General features: G+C 40.7%; 1 protein-coding gene across 2 annotated transcripts in view; it reads left to right on the forward strand.

Moving 5' to 3' along the window:
• Window positions 1–10,929: 10,929 nt before the first annotated feature.
• Window positions 10,930–15,730, forward strand: part of BVES (blood vessel epicardial substance) — a 51,180-nt gene continuing 46,379 nt past the window's right edge. The window contains exon 1 of one of the 2 annotated variants that reach the window (XM_010856679.1): window positions 10,930–11,107. The gene's annotated coding sequence lies outside the window, so the exon portion shown is untranslated. Of the gene's footprint in view, window positions 11,108–11,200; window positions 11,732–15,730 lie in introns of those variants that run through there. The other variant, XM_010856680.1, reaches the window with a different exon arrangement.

Here is a 15,730-nt window from a genome sequence, read left to right on the forward strand (position 1 = left end):
TCCTCCTTGGATTGATGGCAATGCTGCTTGGCAACCTGGCCTCTGGGATGGGGGCCCCCAGTGTCCTCCAGTTGCCTCTGACATTGAGCTCTCTGCGCTCCCCCACTACTGCTACTTCCTGACCCCAGGCACTTGCCACCATTCAGACCATTTAAGAATGAGCATCTCAGGGTTAACATCACTTTTTCTCACCTTCCAAACCTATCTTTTCTACCTTCCAAACCTAACTTTTCCATCTAATAAAATAAATATTTTATTATGTTTTATATATGCATATATGTTCCTGTTCCAGCATAAATCATCTAGATGGTAAGCGGGCAAGGGGGAGGAAGGTAGTGATGGGGAACGTGAGGGTGAGCAGGGAGAGAAGGGTCACTATTATAGTGGAGAGGTCATCATAGCTCGAATAAAGTCATTTTCAATCTAGCAGAATATTAAGTGTTATTTTATTTATTAATATTTCATTAGAAAGATAGCATGATTATTTATTTTGCTATATCCACCATTCATAGCAATTTAGGTTGTAAAACACCATTTTAAAAATATTCAGTAGTTCTTCTATTGGAAGATAATATTTGAAAGCAAATGAAAGTATTCTATCAGCTAACATAGGTACCATGGAGACATGAAAGATAAATCAGACACACCTCTACCCACCAGAAACTTACAAAATGGAAGGAAAAGCAAGGCTTGTACATAAACATATAAAATGGAGCAAGTAATAAAAGCCACAACAGAGGCACAAACTGTTCTGGGGAACCCACTTCTGTAATATTATTTTAAAACACATGGTAACACATGCCAACATGTTAAGCCATTAATAATTTCAGTACTAAATGCCAAGGTATTTTAATGACTTAATCATATGGCATCTTATAATGGTCATTAATACTAACATTTTCTACTAGATATTTTCCTACTCAACATCAATTATCTAGGTATTAGAAATGTTAATTATTCATTAAACAGTCATATGATATCATCTACAAGATTTCCTGACTCGTGTTAGAATGTTCTGCTGCTCTCAGGTGCCATTTTCTGAGCTTATATTCATTACACTTCTCTTCAGATAATTTAAAGCGGTATAGTTGATATAAAGACATGAAATCCCTAAGTTGTAGCATACAGTAAAACTGCATAAGAATAGTTTTGTATATGGCATATAAACCAAAATGGTGTTGTGTTGGAAAATGTGCTAACCAAGGAGTTCCATTCCTCCCCTACTCTAAAGAGACTCAATGCCTGCAAAATCTATCTTTTCAAATCATGACCTTTTTTTTTCCTATGTAAGTGTGTGAGGTTTTCTGTAGTTTTCAAGCCAAACATCACTGTCATCATTTTCTGCAGCCCTCAGTTCAGTTCAATTCAGTCGCTCAGTCGTGTCCGACTCTTCCCGACCCCATGAATTGCAGCACGCCAGGCCTCCCTGTCCGTTACCAACTCCTTGAGTTCACTCAGACTCACATCCATCGAAGTCAGTGATGCCATCCAGCCATCTCATCCTCTGTCATCTTCTTGGACTAAAATATATTATATCATTTTTTATGCCAAATGATAAAGCTGCTGGTATGTGGCTCATAAATATTTTATTAGGTTTTATATATGCATAAGCTAGTGAGGTGTCTTATTTTCATGAATTTATTACAACAATTAAAGTAGTCATAATAATAAAAATTTGCATTTAAATAATTCTTTTCTCTTGGGAACTCTGAGTGCTTTTGCACATCAATTAATGCCAGATGACAGCATCATTATTCCCAACTTTATTTTATTATTCCATCTTTATAGTATGTTGCTTTGGGTTTTTGTTTCTAGCCAATGTCAATTACTGGGCTGGCTGTTATCAGGCCTCCAAAACCAGGTTTTTTGAGGATTAATTACATAACAGAATGATAGTGCTCAGTAGAAATTCTATGACTGAAAGATTTGCTTTCACTAGATATAGATCAAAAGTCATTCCCTGGCTTTACTTTCAATCAAAATCTTATCTATACATTCAAATTACACATTAAGAATTGCTATAAGCTGTTTTTCTATCATTAACAACTTTTCCTTTCTAATCACCAAATTAATTATTCATTTAAAAAGCTACTTATACACTAAAAACAGTATTTTTAGAAGTATCATCCTTGGGGTTGTAGCATTTCTCTTCTCTAGAAGTAAAGGTACTTACCATGGGATTCATAGACAGGCTTCAAAGGGTCTGTCATTTTCTAGAAATTCCCAAAAGGGAAAGAACAAAACACAAGAGAGGTCTTGGCAGTGGTTGTTGCCAGATTTTTGAACCTGCGCTTGTGGGAGATCTGTCTGGGAGGGATCCATTTCTGTTTTAAGGATCCAACACAAGCCAGGCCTTGAGGCTTCTTTGGGATTTGACTGTGATTTTGATATTTCTCTGATTCTCTTTTCACACTTTAAAAAAAAAGTCACTATTCTGTTATGCTTAGTTACTTATAATAAATTCTTCTTTTGGAAGTAACTTTCTGAGATTAGGAAATCCTATTAAATGCTTCATCTATGGCATTTGTTATTTTAATATTTAAAACAAATAATTCACAAATGCAACTCTGCTGTTTTAGAAGGAAAGTTATGTAAGGAAAAACAGACAGAGGGAGTAGCAAGGGTTCTAGTTTCTGCCTAGAGTTGTTGTGTGCACATTTCCGTCAATGCCCACACAGTGAATTACTGTAACTTAGTTCTCTAAGAGCCTAGTTTCTAGAATCTGTTCTAGTACATATTTTATGAATCTGCTTCTGAAGCCAAGATCTCCTTTCTGGCTACTCCGAGGAAATCCCAAACCACCAGATATTTTAGCACGAGTCAAAGTCTTGCAATCTACAAATTTTGTTTGAAATCTCTAGGTCTTGTATATGCTATGTTTCAGCTATTAGAGCAGGCCAATGACACTGAAGATGAAACTACATCTTCATTTCATATGTTCACAGAATATTTCAGCCATTTCATCAGGGAATTTTGATGATGGGAATTCTAATCATTCTTATTGACTGGGTGCCATGTGCAGTGCACTGTAAGTGGGGTGAAAAGGTGTACAATTAAGCTACCAAAAGATGGATGCCACACTCATTTTCTCTTATTGTATTTTCAGCCGCACCGCATGACAAGCATGTGGATCTTAGTTCCCCAGCCAGGGACTGAAACCAAGCCCCTGGCGTTAGAAGTGCAGAGTCTTAAACACTGGACCCCCAGGGAAGTCTGAGGCATTTGTAAAAACTTTAATTCTAAAGATTAGAATTTCCAAACAATTCTGTCAATTAAGAATTACCTTTGAAGTTTTACAAACAAGTAATTTAGGCTCAGAAAAGTTTAATAAATGATCTGAATTTACCCAGTTTACTAAATGTAAAACCATGATTCAAATTCAGCTGCTACTTCCAAATACCCTCCTCTTATAATTCACTGTTCTCTTAAAGTACTGGGTCACTTTTTTGAGTTTCAGTTAGATTTTGTTTCTTTTAAGGGTTGAACCCTTCCGGTAAAAGCTCATTGTTCAATGAACAAAGTATAATTCAACTTTTTAGGGAGCTCCTCCCAGAATGGAGTATTAGAAATATTTAGCCACTGTTTTAGACTGTGGGTCTTTGGGCTGCAACAGTTATATGAAAGATTATACCCTTTTGCTTCATTATTTCCTGTTTTTTATTTAGCCAAGATATAAAACATTTGTTCAGTGTATAACCTGAAAAAAATTAACCAAGTGAGTCAATGTAAAAAGCAGAAAACACACCTGGCTAAAATCCAAAATCATTATTGCAAAATTCAGACTTAAATTGAAGAAAGTAGAGAAAATCACTAGGCCATTCAGGTATGACCTAAATCAAATCCCTTACAATTATACAGTGAAAGTGACAAATAAGATTCAAGGGATTAGATCTGATAGACAGAGAACTATGGAAGGAGGTTCGTAACATTATTCAGGAGGCATTGAACAAAACCATCCCAAGAAAAAGATATGCAAAAAGGCAAAATGGTTGTCTGAGGAAGCCTTACAAATTGCTGAAAGAAGAAGAGAAGCAAAAGGCAAAGTAGAAAAAGAAAGATATACCCATTTGAATACAGAGTTCCAAAGATAGCAAGGAGAGATAAGAAAGTCTTCCTCAGTGACCAGTGCAAAGAAATAGAGGAAAACAATAGAATGGGAAAGACTAGAGATCTCTTCAAGAAAATTAGAGATACCAAGGGAACGTTTCATGCAAAGATAGGCACAATAAAGCACAGAAATGGTATGGACCTAACAGAAGCAGAAGATATTAAGAAGAGGTGGCAAGAATACACAGAAGAACTGTACAAAAAAGATCTTCATGACCCAGATAACCATAATGGTGTGATCACTCACCTAGAGGCAGATATCCTGGAGTGTGAAGTCAAGTGGGCCTTAGGAAGCATCACTACGAACAAAGCTAGTGGGGGTGATGGAATTCCAGCTGAGTTATTTCAAATCCTAAAAGATGATGATGTTAAAGTACTGCACTTAATATGCCAACACATTTGGAAAACTCAGCACTGGTCAGAGGACTGGAAAAGATCAGTTTTCATTTCAACCCCAAAGAAGGGTAATGCCAAAGAATGTTCAAACTACTGTACAATTGCACTCATTTCACATGCTAAGCAAGGTCATGCTCAAAATCCTCCAAGCTAGGCTTCAACAGTACATGAACCAAGAACTTCCGGATGTACAAGTTGGATTTAGAAAAGTTAGAGGAACCAGAGATCAAATTGCCAACATCCGTTGGATCATAGAAAAAGCAAGAGAGTTCCAGAAAGACATCTAATTCTGCTTCATCTAATTCTGCTAAAGCCTTTGACTGTGTGGATCACAACAAACTGTGGAAAATTCTGAAAGAGATTGGAATACCAGACCACCTTGCCTATCTCCTGAGAAAGCTGTATAACTGATCAAGAAGCAATAGTTAGAACTGAACATGGAACAACAGACTGGTTCCAAATTGGGAAAAGAGTACATCAAAGCTGTATACTGTCACCCTGCTTATTTAACTTATATGTAGAGCAAGCACATCATGAGAAATGCCAGGCTGGATGAAGCACAAGCTGGAATCAAGATTGCTGGGAGAAATATCAATAACCTCAGATATGCAGATGACACCACCCTAATCACAGAAAGTGAAGAGGAACTAAAAAGCTTCTTGATGAAGGTGAAAGAGGAGAGTGAAAAAGCTGGCTTAAAACTCAACATTCAAAAAACTAAGGCCATGGCATATGGTCCTATCACTTCATGGCATACAGATAGGGAAACAATGGAAACAGTGACAGACTTTATTTTCTTGGGCTCCCAAATCACTCCAGATGGTGACTGCAGCCGTGAAATTAAAAGATGCTTGGTCCTTGGAAGAAAGGCTATGACAAACCTAGACAGCATAATTAAAAGCAGAGACATTACTTTGCCAACAATGGTCCATATAGTCAAAGCTATGGTTTTTCCAGCAGTCCTGTATGGATACGAGAGTTGGGCCATAAAGAAGGCTGAGTGCTGAAGAACTGATGCTTTTGAATTGTGGTGTGGAGAAGACTCTTGAGAGTCCCTTGAACTGCAAGGAGATCCAACCAGTCAACTATAAAGGAAATCAGCCCTGAATATTTACAGGAAGGACTATTGCTGAAGCTGAAGCTCCAATACTTTGGCCAACTCATGAGAAGAGCCTACTCAGTGGAAAAGACCCTGATGCTGGGAAAGATAGCATGCAGGAGAAGGGGACAACAGAGGATGAGATGGTTGGATGGCATCACCAATTCAATGGATGTGAGTTTGCACAAACTCCGGGAGATAGTGCAGGACAGGGAAGCCTGGCATGCTGCAGTCCATGGGGTTGCAAAGAGTCAGACAGGACTGAGCAACTGAACAACAACAATGCAAGATGTTAACAGCAGGGGAAACTGAGCAAGGGAGAAAGGGGTACATAAGAGCTTTCTACACTATCGGCCTGATCATCTGTGAGCCTAAAACTGCTCTAACAAAACCAAGTCTATTATTTTTTTAAAAAGGAAAATAAATTTAAAAAACAGTTAGTGAGGTTGGTTTTCAAACTGGTCAATGAAAGAGTTAATGTAATATTTAATGAGCTTAAGTACAGAAAGAATCTAATCAAAAGGGAACCATCCTACACTGCTGGTGGGAATGTAAATTGGTGCAGCCATTACGGAAAAAGCAGTATGGAGGTTCCTCACGAAGCTTAGGAGAAGGCAGTGGCAACCCACCCCAGTACTCTTGCCTGGAAAATCCCATGGACAGAGGAGCCTGGTAGGCTGCAGTCCATGGGGTCGCACAGAGTCGGACATGACTGAAGCAACTTAGCAGAAGCAGCAGCAGCAAGAAGCTAAAACTAGAGTTGCCATATGACCCAGAAATCCCACACCTGGGCATATATCTGGATGAAAGTAATTCAAAGAGGTCCATGCATCCTTATGTTCACAGCAGCACTATTTACAACAGCTAAAACCCAGAAAAAAAACTAAATATCCACTGGCAGATGAATACATAAAGAAGATGTGCCATAGATCACACAATGGAATACTACTAGGCCATAAAAGGAGTGAAATTATGCCATTTGCAGCAACATGGATGGACCTAGAGATTATCATACTAAATGAAGTCAGAAAGAGAAAGACAGATACTATATTGTATCACTTATATGTGTAATCTACAATATGACACAAATAAACTTACATATCAATTAGAAACAGACTTGCAGACATAGTGGCTGCAGGGGAGGAGCAGGAGGAATGGATTGGGAATTTGGGATTAGCAGATGCAAGCTATTACATATAGAATGGATAAACCAAAAGGCTTTACTGTATAACCTAGGGAGCTATATTCAACAACCTGTAATAAACCATAATGGAAAAAATATGAAGAAGAATGTGTGCTTGTGTGTGTGTGTGTGTGTATAAAACTGAATCACTTTGCTGTGCACCAGAAATTAACACACTGTAAATCAACTATACTTCAAAAAATAAAAACTTTATTAAATTACTTTACTAAAAAAGAAAGACTTTAACCAAATTACTGTTTAATTGCTGATCAGAACTGTCTACCATGAGACCATACCAGAAGCTATGACCCTCATGCAGTTAGCAGTAACATTTGAATATACACCAATGTAACCAAGGGCAGATAGAGGTAAAGAAGGTAATGCTACATAATTTTAAAACCAGTGACTTCCTCAGGTCTTGATTTATTTTCATGAAACTTACTCTATCTGAACTTTTAAACTTCATCAAGGTTTTGTTCAAATGATAAAAGCACATTATGATGCCCATAGGGAAATAAAGGTAGAAATAATTATTTATATCGATCCAACGATGGCACCCCACTCCAGTACTCTTGCCTGGAAAATCCCATGGACAGAGGAGCCTGGTAGGCTGCAGTCCATGGGGTCGCTAAGAGTCGGACATGACTCAGCAACTTCACTTTCACTTTTCACGTTCATGCATTGGAGAAGGAAACGGCAAGCCACTCCAGTGTTCTTGCCTGGAGAATCCCAGGGACGGGGGAACCTGGTGGGCTGCTGTCTATGGGGTTGCACAGAGTCGGACACAACTGAAGTGACTTAGCAGCAGCAGCAACCTGTACTAGCCAGAGCTTTTGCAGAGGAGACAAGTTCCCTACATTTTGCTATTTATGCCTCATATCCTTTTATTCTACATTTCTGTGCAAGCTACCCTTCTGCATCATATTTGTTTTCACACAGTTCTCCGAATCTTTCAATCTGATCTTTCCATGACCAGCAGAAGGAGACCAAGGAGACTAGGGCACTCCCAAACCTGAGTTTTTATGTCTAGAATTCTTATTTCTAATTTTATAGAGCTGGTATTCATATATCAACAGTAAGAAATTTAAAAATAAAATTATGCTTTGAATCCTTAGACAGGGTATAGTGAAGGAGATGGGTTAAATTCAATCCAACCATTCTGTGGAACACAGACTCCAAGAAAACAGGCTCTATCCAAGGCCAAGACTCAAGTTTGATGATATCAAATGCAGTACTCTTTTCATAAAAGTATGCAGTCTTTACATGATTGCCTCGCAGACATCTTATCCTGTTAGGTAAGGAGTGAGGATGTCCTGTAACAGCTGACTCCATAACTACACCTTTGGAGTCTGCCATTCCAGTATGCAAAAGCCAGAACCTGGGCTCTATTTTAGTAAGTATGTGTTTAAATTTTAACATATAATAATCATAGAAAATTTAACAGAAGCAGCAGCAGGAAGAGGGGCAGGAGAGGTTGGAAGATGAATGAAGATGAAGAGGAAAGGAAGGAGAGAGAGGGAGGGAGAAGAGGAGGAAAAAAAGAAAAATCATCTACAACTTCAGTACCCTGAGGTAAGAAATGTAAGTACTTTAACATCCTGGGTGATTTGTAATGTTCTCCACACTCTTGTAACTAGCCTTTTTCTATTTAACATCTTTTTATGGGAGGCAGTCTAGGAAGTGACAGAAGTTGGCAGGAACTGCATAGGTAGTGGACAGGAGCATAAACTCCAGAATTAGACTGCCTGATTCACATCATGGCCCAGCTTCTCATTAGCTGTGTGACCCTGAGCAGCCTACTCGACCTCTCTGTTACCCCAGTTTCCCATCTACAAAATGGAGATAATAATAGTAACTACTTCTTCATAGAGTCCATCATGAGGATTCAGTGGCTTAATATAGCTACTTACATCCACTTATAAAAGTGCCTGGCACAAAGTATACTCTATATCAAGGGGAAGCAAACTTTTTCAGTAAAGAACCAGATAGTAAAAACTTTAGGCTCCGCAAGATCATATAGTTTCTATCACAACTCCTCAATATAGCCCAAAAGCAGTCATAAATTAATGAGCTTGCTGGGTTCCAATTAAACTTTATGAAGACTGTGCTTGAATTTCATATAATTTTCACATCATGAAATGTTCTTCTTTTGATGATGTCAACCATTAAAAAATGTAAAAACTATCTTAGATGGGTAGTTGGCTGGGTCTCTGGGCCAAAGTTTACTGACCCCTGTTCTGTATAATTTGCAGATATTATTATGTCTGTAATATCTTTCTATGAATTATTTTTAATAGCTGCTTAGAACAATTATAGGTAACTGTTTGGATGACCTAAAATTTACTTAGTCCCCTATGATTAGAATTTAGGTTAGTTCCAGTGTTCATTACTATAAGCCATTCTCCAATGATTATCCATGCAAAATCTTTGTGCGCATTTACGATTAAACCTACATCTTAAACTGCATGTAGTGGTAGCTACCAAAATCGCTAGCAGTGCATCTAAAAAAGAAACAGACTCTGAAGAAGTAGCCCTGAAAGTAAATTTTGGATAGATACAGCAAATTTCAAACATGATAGAGAAGGAGGTCTATAAGTAGAATATGTAGCCATACACACAGAACTTGCTCTGTAATACATACTAAGCCTTTTATACATATTGAATCAATTAGTCTCCCAAACAGTCCTGCTGCTGCTACTGCTAAGTCGCTTCTGTCGTGTCCGACTCTGTGGGGCCCCATAGACAGCAGCCCACCAGGCTCCCCCGTCCCTGGGATTCTCCAGGCAAGAACACTGGAGTGGGCTGCCATTGCCTTCTCCAATACATGAAAGTGAAAAGTGAAAGTGAAGTCGCTCATTCGTGTCCGACTCTTAGCGACCTCATGGACTGCAGCCTACCAGGCTCCTCCGTTCATAGAATTTTCCAGGCAAAAGTACTGGAGTGGGGTGCCATTGCCTTCTCTGAAACAGTCCTGAGACAGGTGCAATGATCATCATCATCATCCCCAAGGTATAAAAGAGGAAACTGAGGCACAGAAAAGCTAAGTAACTTCCCCAAAGCCACACAGAGGGCTGGTGGTAGAGGAAGGATTCTAACCTGGTCTTTGAAGCACTCTGAGCCATGTTCTTGAAGAAGATGCGGCACTGCTTCTCCACTAGACACACCTGGCAAGGGTCCACACCCAAGTACTCACTTTATAATGTGCCCGTGGTCTCTGGAGCATGTTTGGCACACACGAAAGACCTCACACTTTAATACTCGGCACAAACTCTGTCCGTCAATGGAACACTTGGGGTGGAAACTGTGAATGCCCAGCTAATATTCCCCTTTTGTCCTCCAACTCCTCCCCTGTACCTATTTTTCATTAATTTGCCTAGCATTTCTTACCCCAAACATTTGTCCTCTATAAACAGTAAAGACTGATTGGGGCATACTTTCATAAGCTGGCTTTTCAAATTAGGGGTCCCGAATCTGCCAAATTCACGTGGCAAATTCCGGTGGAGCTTCGCCTCCAGTGGAGACCTGGCGTTGCCACGGAAATGCAAATTTCAGATCAATACCTTCTTTCGATGGAAACAAAACAGTGGCTGGTGTCGAAGTCTCCCGCGTGGCCCCCCAAGCAGCAGCAGGGCCGGCTCCCCGAGGGCGCCATCCCGCGTCCGCGACGGTGGGGACCAAACCGCCAGCTCCGCCGCCAGGTTCAGACTCCAGAGTTGGGCGCTCTCCGGGTCCTTTCGCCTTGTGCTCAGATGCGAGCGACTATCCTAGAAAGGAGTTAGGCGACTTTGTGGGGAAATGATTCTAGTTTTCTTTCTTCTCCTGATTTTTCTCTCTCCTGGGACCCGACCGCTTCGAGTTATCCCCATGAGGATGAACAACCTTCGCCGCTGGCCCCAAGATGTTGCCCGCCCCTCACTCGTGCCCAAACAAGGGCAGAACCCAGAAGAAGAGAGGAAACCAGAAAAGAAAAAGCGGGTGTTTCAAATGGACCACACTTGTGCCGACGCGGCAGCGGAGTTGCAAGAGCCAGGACGGGAATCCTGGCTGAGGCCGGGGACTCCGCCCGCCGGGGGGCGCAGGGACGCCGGGCGCGTGCGCGGTGCGGCCCCAACCCCAGCCGCAGCTGCCGCGATGCCTATTTTAGTCAAAGCCGCTGCCGGCGCCCGGACCCGGCACCGGAGGAGCAGCATCTCAACCCGGGATCGGCTGAGGTTTTCGCGTCGCGCTCCCGTCGGGTGGCCAAGTCTGTGTCCCCCTCAGCCGCCGCTGCTGCACTAAACTTTGGCCAGCTCCGCCCGGGCTCCGCGCCAGGGACGAGCCAGGTAAGGAGCGAGAGGAACAGCTGCCTCGGGCTCCCCCAGGGCGCCCGGTTATTTGCAGGATCGCGCTCTCTAGGCTAAATCGGGAAGTGAAAGTTAGATCCCTGCTCCGCTGGGAGCAACTTTGTCCTCCCGGGCGGTGGCTGCGGGATCTCCGTGCTCCGGACCACTGGGAACCCCGCCCTCTCCTCTCTGGCCGCGCCCTCGTGGGGTTCCCTGTCCTTGGAAGCCGCCCTTCACCCGGGGTCTGGACAGCACGGTCACAAACCTTCAAATGCCACCTGCTGCCACTCGAGTCTGGCAATGCCAGCGTCCTCGGGTGCCCCGGCCCCATCGGGTGTCCGTTCCCGCGGTCTGCTGCCCGTAAGCCCTGGGTGAGCTCAGCCTCTCCACTCCCCGCAACGCTCCCAGGGCTCCCCACCCGCGAACCCAGTACCGCTCTTCCTCACCCTCTGTAGGGCCTCCGGGTCCCACGCGTAGGCAGCGCGCAGCCGGGCGCACCGTGTCGCCCGCCCTGGACTGCCGCTGGGAATGCGAGGTGAGTCAGGGCGCTCACTGCACACCCCTTGGGCCCGAGAGCTTCGGACCAAGAACAGTTGATATGGCCTTTCCTCTTTGAGGAGCGAGGTGAGCCGGGCGCCTGGGGAGTGCAGATGGATAGGGGACCGGTGATCCACCCGCGCCCTCTCTCCGTCGTTTCGGAGGCTTTGGGAAACCCGATTGTCGGCCAGACAAGTCCCAGAAACTGCTGGCTTTTGAAGCAGGACTAAGTGTGAAAAGACTTAGTAACATAATGCCTTTTACCATTCCGAAAATAAACAAAGGTTCAGTTAGGGTTATGCAATGAATTGAGCCAGTCTAGGAGCACAACTTTTGCTCATTGTTGTTACCTTTTACATTTCTGCAGTTTGGTAAAGGATTAAGATTAGTTTCACCATCTAGCTACTGAGCCCTGCACACACCTATTTGAAAACCAACAGATCAACAGGACTTTACTAGAACAGGGAATTTAAGAAATTAGACTCCAAGGAAACTAATACAAGAAAGAAAATTGTTCTTGATTTAGTCAGAATTAATGTGAATGCTTATCATTTTACCCGTCTAACCTCTCTCCGTTAGACCCGTGCATTCTCTGCATAAGGATAATTCAGTGTAAGCCACATGAATCCATTAGGTAGTCGTCAAAAGAAATTGAAACCGGCAAGATCCTATCAATATTTGTTGACAGTAGATCACTGGCATTTCAAAATAGACATATAGAAAAGTATACACAGGTAAATACTAGACCTATAGATAAATAGTAGACATATAAACATACAAGTAAAATGAATCATATGTTAATAACTATATAATATATAGACTATGTATTTTAATAAGGTGTTAATAACTATATAGTATATAGACTATGTATTTTAATAAGGTGTGCTACATCAAAATGTTATAGGATTAATTCACTTTTTAAAAATCCATGTTACTGTGTCCTTGGTTCTTGGGCTAGTAGATCATCGTTTTCCTGTCATTTTTCTTGACCATAAATTGGTACTTCTAGTTCCACTTGGAGAACTTTTAAAAGCCTGAAATTGAATTACAGTGGATTAATTGACAATACAGGTATAATCATGTGGATGTGAGAGAGAATACGTATTAACTGACTGTGTAAATCTCTATTAGAGCCACAGGCTGTTAAAACTTGAAAAGGTTTCAATGACCATCTAGTCCAGTTGTCTCAATTCTCAGGAAGAAACCCACCCAAAGAGCAGAAGTGACTTTCTCTTACTTAGGTTGGCTTTCCTGGAGCTCATAGTACAGAACCTGACTCTCAACCTCCGGAAGGCTTGGCGGTCTCCTGCCTTTACTACTAGGCTTGGGGAGACTGAAAGGTAATTTCTAAAAGTGTTTGTCATTTTTATATACTTTACATATGGCTTTTACCTCTGCCTCTGGCATTCTCTACAGAGACTAGGCTTGGATATACCTAGATGAATATGACATAGTCTGCCTTGTAGGGAACATAGGGTAATTTGAGGAACAAATGGGACAATGGAAATGAAAACACATTCTAAAATGCAGTAGAAATGGCAGTGAATTTTAGCTTATATGATACTAATGCATAGGCTGATGTTGACATCATGAGTGATAGAGGAATTTAATATCATTCTCCTTCTTGAAAAAATTGTGAGATTAATTCTGATTTGGTTCTTGAAAACAAACTGTATAAATTGAGTTATTAAAATAATGATTCCACCATCCTAAAATGGGCTTGAATAAGCCTATTCAAATCCTTGAAGTATATATTGTACAACAACACAGAACTATAGCCAGTATTTTATGATAACTATAAATGGAGCATAACCTTTAAAAATTGTGAATCACTGTATCATACACTTGTAACATATGATATTGTACATCACGTATACGTCAATTAAAAAGTAGTTGAATTTCTATGATTTCTTTCTTTTCAGAAAATCAATATCTAAGTCAACTATTCCTTATATGTATGAACCGTTTTAGAATTATGAGATGAGATCTTTGACTTGTTTATTTACTGTTTGTAAATTTAGGCATGCGTGTTTTTCTATCGTCTTAAGAGATGTGGAATTCTTTCACATTAATGTATTAATAACATCCTTGAAAAATGGCCAACCTGATACCAATTCATTCTATCACCTGAAACCTTTACTTCAGTATGATGAAAAAGAAAGAAATGGAAACATATGGCTTATTGTGTGAACTTATTGGAAGGAAATTCATATTTTTAAATGAAATGTTTAACATATTTTGGGTCTCCATTTGGAATTCTTTCCCTGAAACAGAACAATTCACTTATTCTGTAAATCTACATAGTTTTTGTCAGGGACCAATTTGTATAATTAATAATAAAATTTTTAAAGTACCAGAGAAGACTGATCATATAGTCGTGAAGTAGTGCCATTTTGTGTTAAGGTTTATGTAAACATGTGTAAAATGTATTTTCTTTGAAATGTATTTGCTACTGATTCTAATATTAAATAGTCAAATGCATACTCATGACCCCTCCTACATATAAAGAACCTGGAAGTTTATTACTTTTCAATTTGTGAGATCCTTCTAACTAGAATTTTTATGGGAAAGAAAGTAAATGTTTAAATTAGAAGGTTAAAGGAGTAAATGTTAACTCTCTCTGTATATATAAATGACTATAGTAATATAGTTATTATGTGTGTATATGTTAATGTCTTCTTCATGGAGCACAGCCTTATCACAGCGAAGGTGCTTGTGTAACTCAATGAAGCTATTAGCCATGCTGTGCAGGGCCACTAAAGTTGACTGGTTCTATGAAGACCTACAACGCTTAGAACTAACACCAAAAAAAGATGTCCTTTTCATCATAGGGGATTGGAATGCAAAAGTAGGAAGCTGAGATTTCTGGAATAACAGGCAAGTTTGGCCTTGGAGTACAAAATGAAGCAGGGCAAAAGTTAACAGGGTTTTGTCAAGAGGACATGCTAGTCAGAGCAAACACCCTTTTCCAACAACCCAAGAGAGGAGTCTACACATGGACATCACCAATACCAATCAGTCAATACCAAAATCAGACTGATTATGTTCTTTGCAGTCAAAGATGGAGATGCTGTATATATTCAGCAAAAACAAGACCTGGAGCTGACTGTGGCTCAGATCATGGGCTCCCTATTGCAAAATTCAGGCTTAAGTTGAAGAAAGTAGGCAAAACCAGTAGGCCATTCAGATATGACCTAAATCAAATCCCTTATGATTATACAGTGGAAGTGACAAATAGATTCAAGGGATTAGGTCTGGTAGACAGAGTGCCTGAAGAGCTATGAATGGAGGTTCATAACACTGTACAGGAGGCAGGGACCAAAACCATCCCAAAGAAAGAGAAATGCAAGATGGCAAAGTGGTATTCTGAGGAGGCTTTTCAAACAGCTGACGAAAGAGGAGGAGCAAAAGGCAAAGGAGAAAGGGAAAGATATACCCAACTGAATGCAGAGTTCCAGAGAATAGCAAAGCAAGATAAAAAAAAAAAAAACAACAAACCCTTCTTAAATGAACAATGCAGAGAAACAGAGGAAAACAGAATAAGAAAGACTAGAGATCTCTTCAAGAAAATTGGAGATATTAAGGGAACATTTTATGCAAGTTCAGTTCAGTCAGTCACTCAGTCATGTCCAACTCCTTGCAACCCCATGGACTGCAGCTCTCCAGGCTTCCCTGTCCATTACCAACTCCTGGAGCTTGCTCAAACTCATGTCCATCAAGTCAGTTATGCCACCAACCATCTCATCATCTCTCGTCCCCTTCTCCTTCTGCCTTCAATTTTTCCCAGCATTAGGGTCGTTTCCAGTGAGTCAGTTCTTTGCATCAGTTGGCCAAAGTATTGGAGCTTCAGCTTCTGCATCAGTCCTTCCAATAAACATTCAGGACATGGAAAAACAGACTGGTTCCAAATAGGAAAAGGAGTACGTCAAGGCTGTATACTGTCACCCTGCTTATTTAACTTACATGCAGAGTACATCATGAGAAACACTGGGCTGGAAGAAGCACAAGCTGGAATCAAGATTGCTGGAAGAAATATCAATAACCTCAGATATGCAGATGACACCACATTTATGGCAGAAAGTGAAG

The sequence above is a fragment of the Bison bison genome, unplaced genomic scaffold, assembly GCF_000754665.1.
Source record: "Bison bison bison isolate TAMUID 2011002044 unplaced genomic scaffold, Bison_UMD1.0 scf7180017864373, whole genome shotgun sequence".
NCBI classification, from domain to species: domain Eukaryota; kingdom Metazoa; phylum Chordata; class Mammalia; order Artiodactyla; family Bovidae; genus Bison; species Bison bison.